The sequence below is a fragment of the Antrostomus carolinensis genome, unplaced genomic scaffold (assembly GCF_000700745.2).
Source record: "Antrostomus carolinensis isolate BGI_N321 unplaced genomic scaffold, ASM70074v2 scaffold5445, whole genome shotgun sequence".
NCBI lineage: Eukaryota > Metazoa > Chordata > Aves > Caprimulgiformes > Caprimulgidae > Antrostomus > Antrostomus carolinensis.
This window is the reverse complement of record NW_010314117.1, coordinates 43828-55080: the sequence shown is the minus strand read 5'-3', so window position 1 is coordinate 55080 and position 11253 is coordinate 43828.

Genomic DNA, 11253 nt, shown 5'->3' with positions numbered 1-11253 from the left:
AACTGTCACTTCCAAGGGAATGGCAATGTAAAGTTGTACTGAATGTAAGAACAAAGTAGCTGTAGTTAATCAAGACGTGACTCATGAAGGAGATGGAATTTAATTTGATTGGCTGGATGGAGATAGAATCTGCCTGTTTCCTGGTGTTTTTGTTTTTGCTAGGATAGGGTTAATTTTCTTCTTAGCAGCTAGAAAGCACCGTGTTTTGGTTTCAGTGTGGCATCTGTTATGAGAAGAATGTTGATAAGGTACAAGGACACTGTGCTTGGGTGGTTTGCAAGTGCAGAGGACTGGGGGGGGAAGTGTAGTAATTAGCAAAGCCACGAATTGACAGCTGGATATGCCAGTAAGACATTCCACATCATATCACGTCATGTTTAGTATATTAACTGGGGCTGACTGGAAAGGGGGGACTCTCTCGGGAATCACTCAGGCTCGCTTTTCTGGGTTTGTGATTTCGGTTTCGGGGTTCCTTTTCGCTCCTCTGGGATATATGTGTGTGTATATATATATATATAGTTGCTGTCATTATTATTATCATCATTATTTTAATTTTATTTTACTCTAATTATTAAATTGTTCTTATCTCAACCTACAAGTCTCCTCACCTTTACCCCTCCAGTTCTCTCCCTGATTCCCTGGGTGGGTGGTGGGGAGAGGGGGAGCTGCAAGTGGCTGTGTCGTGTTTGGCTGCCAGCTACGTTAAACTATCACACCTGGATATGTAAAATGACAAGAAGCCCACCCAGTAGACCTCCTTCCTCCATGCACTGAAGTTGTATCTGCTCACATCTTGAAGAACATATACAAAACTTTGTTGGGAGCTGGTATTTGGATTGCATATGAAAAACTAAGTTGTTTCAGTAGTCTAATTTCAGTCAAAATTTACTCTTGCATGTTGCAGAATGTCATTAGGTAGTCATAGTTTACACTAGTATATGGTCAAATTCTAAACCTGCACATATTCTACATGCCAGTAAATATACCAGTATGCCCTAGCAGCCTGATTTGCTTTAATTGTTTGCAAAACTTTTTTTAAGTTGTCTTTGGGATTCCAGTCATAGTCCAGTTGATTCCAGAGTTTGTACATGTTTAAAAACAGTGTTTGATAGTGCATTTTCACTAGTGGATTTGTAATGGTAGGTTGGGTTTAACATCTGGAAATCTTTCTCAGACAGTTCTAAACACAGACAACTCTATTTATTTAAAGCCTGATGAGCACCTTGTTTATATAATCTGTATATTGGCCAGATGAAATGCCAAAATGAGCCAGGAGCGGAGATGGGAGATAGCGAAGTTGCTCACATCCTAGTTTGACAGAAATTTTGCTGTCAGTAAATAGTTTCATTAATAGAAATGGTCTCAGCTGCCTTTTCTGCCCTTACACATTCTCCTCTTGTGCAGCAGGCGTGTGCGTTAGGCTGCACGGTGAATCAGATGAAGGAGCTCATGTGGAATGAGGTAGATCTTTGCTTTTTCCTTGATTATTTTCACTTAGATCACACCCTGTTGTATGTTAATACGTGGCTGCATAAACACTTTTGTAGACATGACGAAAAGGGAGCATGACCAGTTTTCTGGAGCAATGCTGACATATGTCTGTCTGCAGTGTTCTTGAACTCCCACTTGAGATGGAGCAAGAGCAAGACTGCTTGATTATATAACTTACTAGCAGTAGCATATACTGTTATAAGGTAATGCAAGCTGCCAGAGATCATATGCAAGGAGTAAAAGTAATTTTAAAGCTGTGTTTTGAATACTGTATTGAAATGAGTGTTTGATGTCAACCCTGGATGAAGAACTGATGTTGTTCGATGTCTTTGGCAGCAATATTTTTTCACCAGTATGAAGAAAACCTTTAGCATAATTGTTATGGTCTGCTACTTTACTGATTGCTTTTCCGTTCAGGATTTCCACGACAGTAAAGAGAATCCCTTTTTTAAACGGAGATGTTCAGATAAACTGATCTCTTAATTGCTCATATGCGATTATTTTGACAAATCATTTTTATAGTAATTACTGGATATTTTAAACATGGGTTAAAGCTCAAAGTTTAAAAATACAGAAGAATTTGTGAATTAATGTTTATGTACATGCCTAATCATCTGCTTTTAGGTTATTTCTTTGCACTACAGGAATCTTCCTCCTTTCTCCTTCCCCTTCATTTTCTGCCAACTTTCTCTTCTCCAAAAGTGATGGAGGAGACAACATCTTAAATTCTAAGATACGTTTGCCACATTTTAAGAGCTTCTGAATACTTTGAAAGCTTAGATTAATTTTTGATTAATAGACACATAATGCTGTTTATAGTATAACTACATATAGTCATGTTTCCAGCAACTTTTGGATGAGTAACAGACAAAATAAATGTCATAATATGAGAAAAAAGATAAATAGTATTTCCCTGGTGCTTGCATTATCACCTTAAAGAATGATTGGTTTGTATTTACATTAGAGATTCCAATTTACCAAATCTGGAGAACAGATTATTTTTATGCATCAGATGTGTATTTTTAACTTTTTGTTCATAGCTAGTTTTAAATACAAAAATAAAAAGCACTAATATTTGCTGTAGAAACATCTGTTACAAAGGGCTAGTTAATTTTTTTTTTTCTTAATTTTAACAGTTGTCATTTGTAGCAAATGAGAGTATTTGTCATGTACTTTGCCCCTGAACATTTGTTTGCTTTCCCAGCTTTCTTTTTCTGAATAGTACTGCCAAAGTTTTACAAGTCTCCTTTTGAGTTAAATGTACAAGTCTATGTATATAAATTGCTTTACAGCTTATATTTGCATTTACTATATGAAAAAGTCTTAGCAAATCTGAGGGTATACGTTGCATCTCTTTGGTCTCTAGAGTAGAAAATAAGCATCCAAGATCCAGATTTCTTTGCACAAAGGAATGTGTGCTTCGCTAGACTGCAGCGTCACGTGCAAATTCTCCCTTTCTTGTGAATTCTGCCCTTTACTGCAAGCAGAGGCTTATGTTCACCAGGAAGCAGAGCCATAACCTCAAGGCTTCAGCATTTTTCTAAAAAAGAAGCTGTATGAAAAATGAGAACTAAGGAAGCTTAGAGCTCAATGTTCCTACTTTAGTGGCAAGAGTTGTATCTACAATTAGGCAGAATTTTGACCCAGTCACCTACGTGTCTCACTTTCTCTGTGCAGGCTTAAAAAGAGAGTTGAACCACTTGTCTATAGCTAATGGGACAACCAGGATGTTTCTGAGATCATCATCGCCAAGAGCTGTGACTGATACTACTGATACGGCATTTCAGTTTTCATATACAGTGAACATGTATCTTAACGTATTAAAGTACTTGAATCTCTTCACATACATCAGAGTCAAATCACCTTGTCAGTCATTGCTGGCTGTCTTTAAGCTAAAAATCAGGCTGCTACAGTCCTCTGTATGTAAAAAGTTCAGATAAGCAACTCCCTTGGTAACAATATTAGAGGGCAGAATGAAATCCTCTGGAGCTGCCAGATGTTAGGTATGTGTTCACTTAAACTCACTAATCTGAAGAATGCAGATGGAAAACTCACATGAGCAGAACAGAAACACAGAATCATTAAGGCTGGAAGAAATCTAAGAAAGTCTCTGGTGCAACCCCTGCGGACTAGAGACTATAGCAGATTGCTCAGGACTGTGGCCAGTTGGGTTTTTATTATCTCCATGAAAAGAAGCTGCATAACCTCTCTAGGCAACCTGTTCCAGTGTGTAATCTCATAGTAAGAAAGTATTTTTTTATGTTTAAGTTGAATTTTGGTTTCTGTCTATTGCCTCTCATTCCTTCTCTGGGCACAATGGTATATGGCTTCATCTTCTTTACCCCATCAGGTGTTTATACACATTGGCAAGATACCTCCTGAACGTGTTCTTCTCCAGGCTGAACATCCCCAGCACTCTCAGCTTTTCCTCATGTGTCAGATGCTACGAACCGTTAATCATCTGTGTGGCCCTTTGCCATGTCTCTCCAACATATCTTACACTGAGAAGCCCAGAACTGGACCCAGCACTCCAGCTGTGGTCTCACCAGGGCTGAGCAGAAGTGAAGGATCACATCCCTTGACTTGCTGGGAGCACACTGGGAGGACACCATTGGCCTTCTTTGCTGCAAGGGCACATTGATGGCTCATGTTCAGCTTGATGTCCACCAGGACCCCCAGGTCCGTTTCCACACAGCAGCTTTCCAACTGGCCTGCAGCATGTACTGGTACTTGGGATTATTCCTCCCCAGGTGCAAGACTTGGCATTTCCCTTTGAACTTCATGAGGTCTCTGTTAGGCAATTTTCCAGGCTGTCAGTGTCCATGTGCTTGACAGCACAGCCCTCTGCTGTATTACTAACCGCTCATCCAAGTTTTGTGTAGTCTGTGCACTTGCTGAGGGTGCACTTTGTCCCATAACCCGGGTCATTACTTAAGATGTTAAACAGTACTGTCCCCTGTATCAACCCCTGCTAGTGACTGGCATCCAGCTGGACTATGTGCTGCTGTTCATAACCCCTTGAGCTTGGTAGTCCAGTCTCTTTTCATCGCGCCTCACAGCCTACTTACCTGGTCCATATTTCAGCAATTCGTCTACACATATATTATGTGGGAAGGTGTTGAAAGCCTTGCTAAAACAGAGACAATTCTGCTCTCCCTTCATCCACTGGGCCAGCCATCTCCTTGGAGAAGGCTGTCAGGTCAGTCACACATGATTTCCCCTTCGTATATCCATGCTGATTTCACCTTCTTGTACTTCAGGATTTGTTCCATCAGCTACTCGGGGACTGAGGTAAGGACTGGCCTGTAGTTCCCTAGATCTTCTTTCTTGAAGACAGGAACGGCATTTACTTCCTTGCAGTCCTCAGAAACCTCCCCCTACTGCCGTGACCTTTCAGAGATAATGTAAACTTTAAAAATAGCATTGATACCATTTAAACTTCTGTTGCCTTGCGCTTTTGGAGTTGAAATTAGGTTGTTTCATAGCTGTGAATTGCTACTTTTCAGGTGCTGTCATCGACAATGATAAAATAGTTATCAGTGTTAAAACGGCAATTTTACACCACTTTGTGGGTTTCTTCAAATAATTACCATGACTTAACTTTTTTGATTATTGTTCTTCTGCTTATATTAGAGAAAGTGTAGTGCATATTACAGAAATTGAAAATGCTTCATAAAAAAAATACACTTTAAGATCAAATTGGTTTCTGTAATACAAATATTTCTTGTCAACTTTATTTTCTATAATAAAATACTCTTTTCAGTCCTATTTTTTAGCTTATTTACTTACAAAGACAATACAGTGATCAGTGATGGCAGTGTAATGTTTTGTAGGATTTTCAGAGTGGATGGAATTTCTCTTGTATCTTTTTCTGAGAACTCATTTATTCCTTTGTCTGTAGTTAGTGTCATAAATGGACAGAATTTCATGCTTTGCCATTATTTTTTCCAGTAAGTACAATTGTTAAGTTCATTAAGTCCTGAAATATTATTTCCTGACTTTTTACCTAATATTTACAGATTCTGGGGGGAGTTTTGTCTATGACTAATAAAATAATTGGTTCATGTTCTGCTTACAACATCCTAAAAAATATTTGTGGATTTACTCTGTCTAATCTGAGCCATCATTTACCAGTTGAAACATGTCTTATTTTTTCAAAGTGATCAGACTGGTACTGGGAAGCTACAAGCATAGTATTATTGATGCAAATATATTGTTTAAGGTTTTCTTATTTGTACATAACACATGTTTTTTCAGGGATTGTGTAACAATAAATGAGCCCTTTTCCCCACTGTTCTTTTTGTTTCCATTTCCATTTTTACAGAGCCAGAATAAAAATATAATGGATTTTTTTTTCAAATTAAATAAAAAAACCAAACAACCCAAAACCCAACAAAAAAACCCAAAACAAAACATACCCTTAGTGAAAACATCTTGCTGCATTGTGGGAATCTGAAAAGTAATTAAATTTGTTACCTTAAGCTAGAAAAAAATATGTTAAGACTTCTAATCTAGTCTAATATATGGATTACTTGTAATCTGCAAGTAATCCATATATGTATCTTTGAAGGGCCAGATGCATAGCTTTTGCACCTTTGAATTTGTATTTGAAAAGTGCACTCTTATTTAAAACTTGTTCTGTTTCACACTATTTGAGTTGTTAAGATAATTTCCAAAGCACAATCAAAGGAGAGGCAGAGTATTCTTTAAGTTTGTCGTCAGAATGCGTGAAGTCTCTGCAGGTGTGTAGAAAGAAGTTATCAAAAATCAACTTACCATAGCTTGGCAAGTCACTGTGTGACATCTGAGTGCATGAAACATCCACATACAGACTTCTAGCCTGCCTACTTAACAGCAAATGCCAGGAGAAGACCACTTCAGTTAGCCTGAGAGAAACTGAGATAAGCCAGGTTGCAACACCTGGGTTAGCATGGTGAAGAGCTGTAGTTACCATGACCCAGCTGATAGGTAATAAATTGATTTGAGTCTCAACACTGTACTACTTGGTGGCTTCAATTTTTGTTCCATCCAGAAGGACAGCAGTGGTGCTGAAGAATCAGAACAGTTTTGCTCTGCTGCTCGTGGACAAGTAGATGAACAGCTACCACAGTGCACAAGCCTTTCCGTATTAGTAGTGATATTAAAGGCGTATTGGTGGCAGAATGTATAATGTTCTGGTAAGCTGCATCCTCTGGATGCTGAGGAGGAGCAAGTGCATCCAGTTTTAAGATGTGACCAGCAGCTGTTGTTTAAGGGTTCTGAGCTGATGTTCAGAAGCAGTAACACAGTAACAATAATCCTGGTATTCTCTCTATTCCTGACAGCAAAGTAGTGCAGAACTGAGTGGTACAGCAGCCGTTTGAGGCATGGGCCTCCTACTCTCAACTGCAGCCTTCTTATTCTATGGGGTGATAAAGTATTTTGGAAGTACAAATACAAGAAAAATGTTAATTAGTTTTTCCTTTCTGTTTCTTTTAGGATTCCTCCAGGATGGTTTCAAGCAGGTATAAAAGGTATGAGATCTTTGTACACAAATTTCTTTATATACATAACTCTGCCAGAAATAAAGCTGACTAAATAGGAATTTGTAGGAGAGGTCATCATACTGTTACTGTAAGTACATAGCTTGATGTTGGGGTAAGGACCTGAGAGATGCGGCAAACTTATCCAAACATCTCTATTATGTTACTATTCTAAAATAAATTCAGCTTATATTTTGCTGGGTCTTATTGGTGCTGAACAGTTTCTCAAGCAAATGTCTAGCTTAATTACACATTACCTAGGAGCTAGTAGTTTCATAGTTAGTATATGAACCACTGTCTTCTGAAGTTTCATACAGAAAGATAATTTTGTTGCTTTCTGGAAGAAATTTCTATGGTTTTGTCATACTGCTGTATCAGTTGTAGAGGATGCTGCACACATGTAGCATATTCTGTTTCTTATTTGTTTGTCTTTGAGCCAAGTGTTACCCTGGTCATTACTCAATTTCTTCAATCAGAAAAATAATTCAGAAGCTCTTGATGCACCTGACCAGTGTGTGAAATTTTTCCCCATGTGGAATTAATAGCAATACAGCTATCATGATTATTAGGAAAATGTAGTGGTAACATGGGGTCTAAAATATGTCAACTGAAGCAAGGCATTTGTGTAAACATATTTTTGTTTGACACATGAGCACCTACAATTATCTAGTCTTTACTAGTGTATTTTCCACCCCTCAGACTCATTCACCTGTAGAATCATAGAATAGTTTGTGTTGGAAGGGACCTTCAAAGATCATCTAGTCCAAGCCCCCTGCCATGGGCAGGGATGTCTTTCACTAAACTAAGTTGATCAAACCCCAACTCAACCTGAACTTGAATGCTTCCAGGGAGGGGGCAGCCACAACTTTCCTGGGCAACCTGTTCCTGTGTCTCACCACCCTCATGGTAAAAAATAATAACCTGTCCTGTTATGCTTTAGATTTCTTAACATGGTGTTGTCTTTTATATTTGTATTCTTGCGTTCTCATAAACCTAGTTGAGCGATGGTTTTATTGCTGTACTTTTTTTAAAAATAATTTTGTCATTGCAGAATGGATGGAAATATTGTCACAATGTTAATAAGTATGTAATTTAGTGATTACTTTCTTATCAATCAAACACATTTTAGTTCAGTCTCCACTTTCTCTTCAGTCCCCATGCAGAATTTCATTGCTGTTTGTATCCACCAGATACTTAGTGGTGTGTGTCATAGTGCTTTGTGGCTTTTAATAAACCTTATCTTCAATCCATTCACATGCTGTATACACTCACTCACTTGCAAAAACTTGGTTGTGTATGGGGTGGTAATAAATAGAAGTTTGCACAATCACATTCATAGCTTATTTGAAAATAAGCTGATTTTTCCGATTAGCATTGCAAAAATGGGAAACTTGAAAGCTAGAAAATGCTAAAATAAGATTTGTTTGTGCAGTCTTTGTTCAGTCAGCTTTAGTTATATGTAAGATGTACATTCTTTGTTTGTGAACTTTCCTCCTCAGGACTATCATCACATTCAGGAGGAATCTGACTTCCTGTGAGCTACTGTTCAATATTTTGTTATGTATGATGCCATCTATCTTACCCGTTGCATAGTCTTCAAACCTCATATTGAAAACAAAGGGTTATTTTCCTGGGAGGTCAGCACACTGCCCAGTACTCACAAATATTAAGTGGATTTTATTATAATTGTACCTCCATGAGGTATGCAGAGCCAACAGTGATTGGAGTTAGCAGTATCTGTTGATTTTCCTCTATATTTGAAAATTTTACCTTCCCTGAAGTAATTTTTCAGGTAAGAGTACTTGAACAAAGTACATCTTCCAGTGGCTTCACTTTCTAGTGTGAGTGCTACAAGAGTCAGCACCAGAGTCCTCTTATGCTCTGATAATATTTGACTTGTTTGCCCCATCCAGCATCTGCAGTAAGAGAAGCTTTTACAGAAAACAGCCTCTTCTACAGTAACTCTCATTCAGATCGCTCGGATCTCACTTAAGTCCCAAATACAGCAAAAGTCCTTTGGAAACCAAAAATACCATTCTGTGATTCAGCCTATCAGTGGAATGTGAATGCCAAAAGCCTGAATTGAGACAATAAACTACTTTGAAGGCTCAAGTATGTTCAACTTAATGTACTTTTAACAGCTTTGGGTGTACTCCCTTAGGTTTTCAAAGCAAACTGAGAGCAAAGTATGTTTTCACGTAGGGACAACCACTTTGCGTTCCCATTTGAAACTGTTATGTGCACTACTGTGACAACAGGTGATCAGTACTTTTGGGGTGGGGAAGAGAAGCCTAGTAGACTTCCTAGGCATATGACAGCAAAAGTGAAAAAATAATGTTTTCCTAAAGTCTTGGGCTCTGTTACAGATATATTATTTATCTGGAATTTTCAGGTCATTTTCCCTCATCTTTACTATTCTTGCTCCTTCTCTTTTGTTTTGTCCCTCTTTCCCAATTGTTGCTTACCTGAAGTGACATCTCTTAATCTCAGCATTTTTCTTCACTTCACTGGTTTCAATTTCCTAGTCCTGTTAGACACCCTTTCCTCTCTCCTCCACTTTATATTTAACCACTGAGGTCCTAGTCTTATCTTTGTTATTTTTCTTTGTTGATGGTGTTTTGGTTTTTGTTTTTGTTTTTTTCCTTCCTGTTTTGTCTCCATCCTCTGTTCTTTTCTGACTTCCAGTCCTGGGTTACTGATACCATCCTGGGCTTCCAGTACCTTCCCTTTCACTTCCCATATAGCTGTTTTCATGTCTGCTCTGGGATACACAGCCTCCTGGCTCATGGAATTGCTGTTCTCTCAATATGTTCCAGGGCTCAAGAAATTGCACAGATTTTATTACCTATTTAATCAGACACACTGGCTACACTTTACCTTATATGGATGCAGCAATCCATCGTTAAACATTTATATGCTGAGAAACGCCTTTCACTGAGTGCCCAATGACTGGAAGACATGTTTACAAATGAAGTTTGCTGGCTGCTGTTGTGTTATTCTACTTCTGTTCTGGCTGACTTGGACAAAATGAGCCTGTCTCCTTATGCAGTAAAGTAAATAAAAGTTTGGGATGAGGATCTTAATCTGTAACTGTAGTCTGTCTTCTGAATTTACTTTAAAAATTTTCATACTTGGACCCCAAAAGTTGGTGTAGAGGTTCCTTTGTGGTTGCGTGATCAGCCACATAAAATGTTTTCAGAAGGAAGTGATGGTTCTGTTGTGATCTGGAGTGGTACTGTAAGAATCTTCAAGATCATGCTAACACAAAGGCCACGTGACATGTTCATGAGTATATTTGGGAGTTGTGACCAGCTATATGTTTTGACTGTGAGCTTTGTGTGATTAAAATGTGTAGGTATCCTTCAGTTAGCCCGTATCAACCTCCTCATCTTTCATTTCTCCCTAAGCTTTTCTTCATGTGAAGGGCCTCATCTTGGCCATTCCAAACTTCTATTACTGTGAACTGGGTGTACCAGCTTTTACACTGCTCTGTGAGTAGTTATTTTAACGCAACAAGCACGTTGTCATTAGTAAGAATGGTTTTGATTTAAGTCTGATGCTATCAGCACGGTTGGTGTCATCACTGATTCCTGAAACAAGAGAGTATTTTCTGTTTATTGAAATATTTGAGTGTAATCTACATGCAAACATGAATTATTTCTCTTGCATTCTGTGAACTAAAAAGTTTGTTTGCAAGTAACAGTAAAGCAAGGGATGTATGTGGATGTAGGAATATTTTTATAAATACAGAGAATTTGTTTTAGCAGCTTATTTTTAAGACTCTACTAGCTTTTGAACCAATTCAGCTTCTTTTTTAGGAGTGTCTGAAATTGAAAAGAAAACCTTGCAAATCAGGATTTAAAATAACTCAGAAGATTTTTGTGTGGTTCATGGATCAGGCAGATCAGGCTGGATCAGTTTACAGAAAGAGCAGATAAAAATCTCTTAGTGGTTCAGAGGTGTGTTCCCTTTATAAGTTGGTTTATTAGTGGAAATGAATACAATATGGTATGGCTTCATGGCTTCCAGGCAAAATGTCAGAGGGTTCCCCCCCACCCCTTTTAGGATAGTACAGCACAGTAACATGGAATCCAGTAGGCAGAGACGCTTACTCACTAGTTCTAAAAGACCACATTTTACTTGAGTTCAGCATTCATGCAAGAGTTGAAAAATAAATGAGGAAGAAGAGATCATAAGAAGAGAAGAAGCTAATGGCTTCAGAGCACTCATTGGAAGTGCT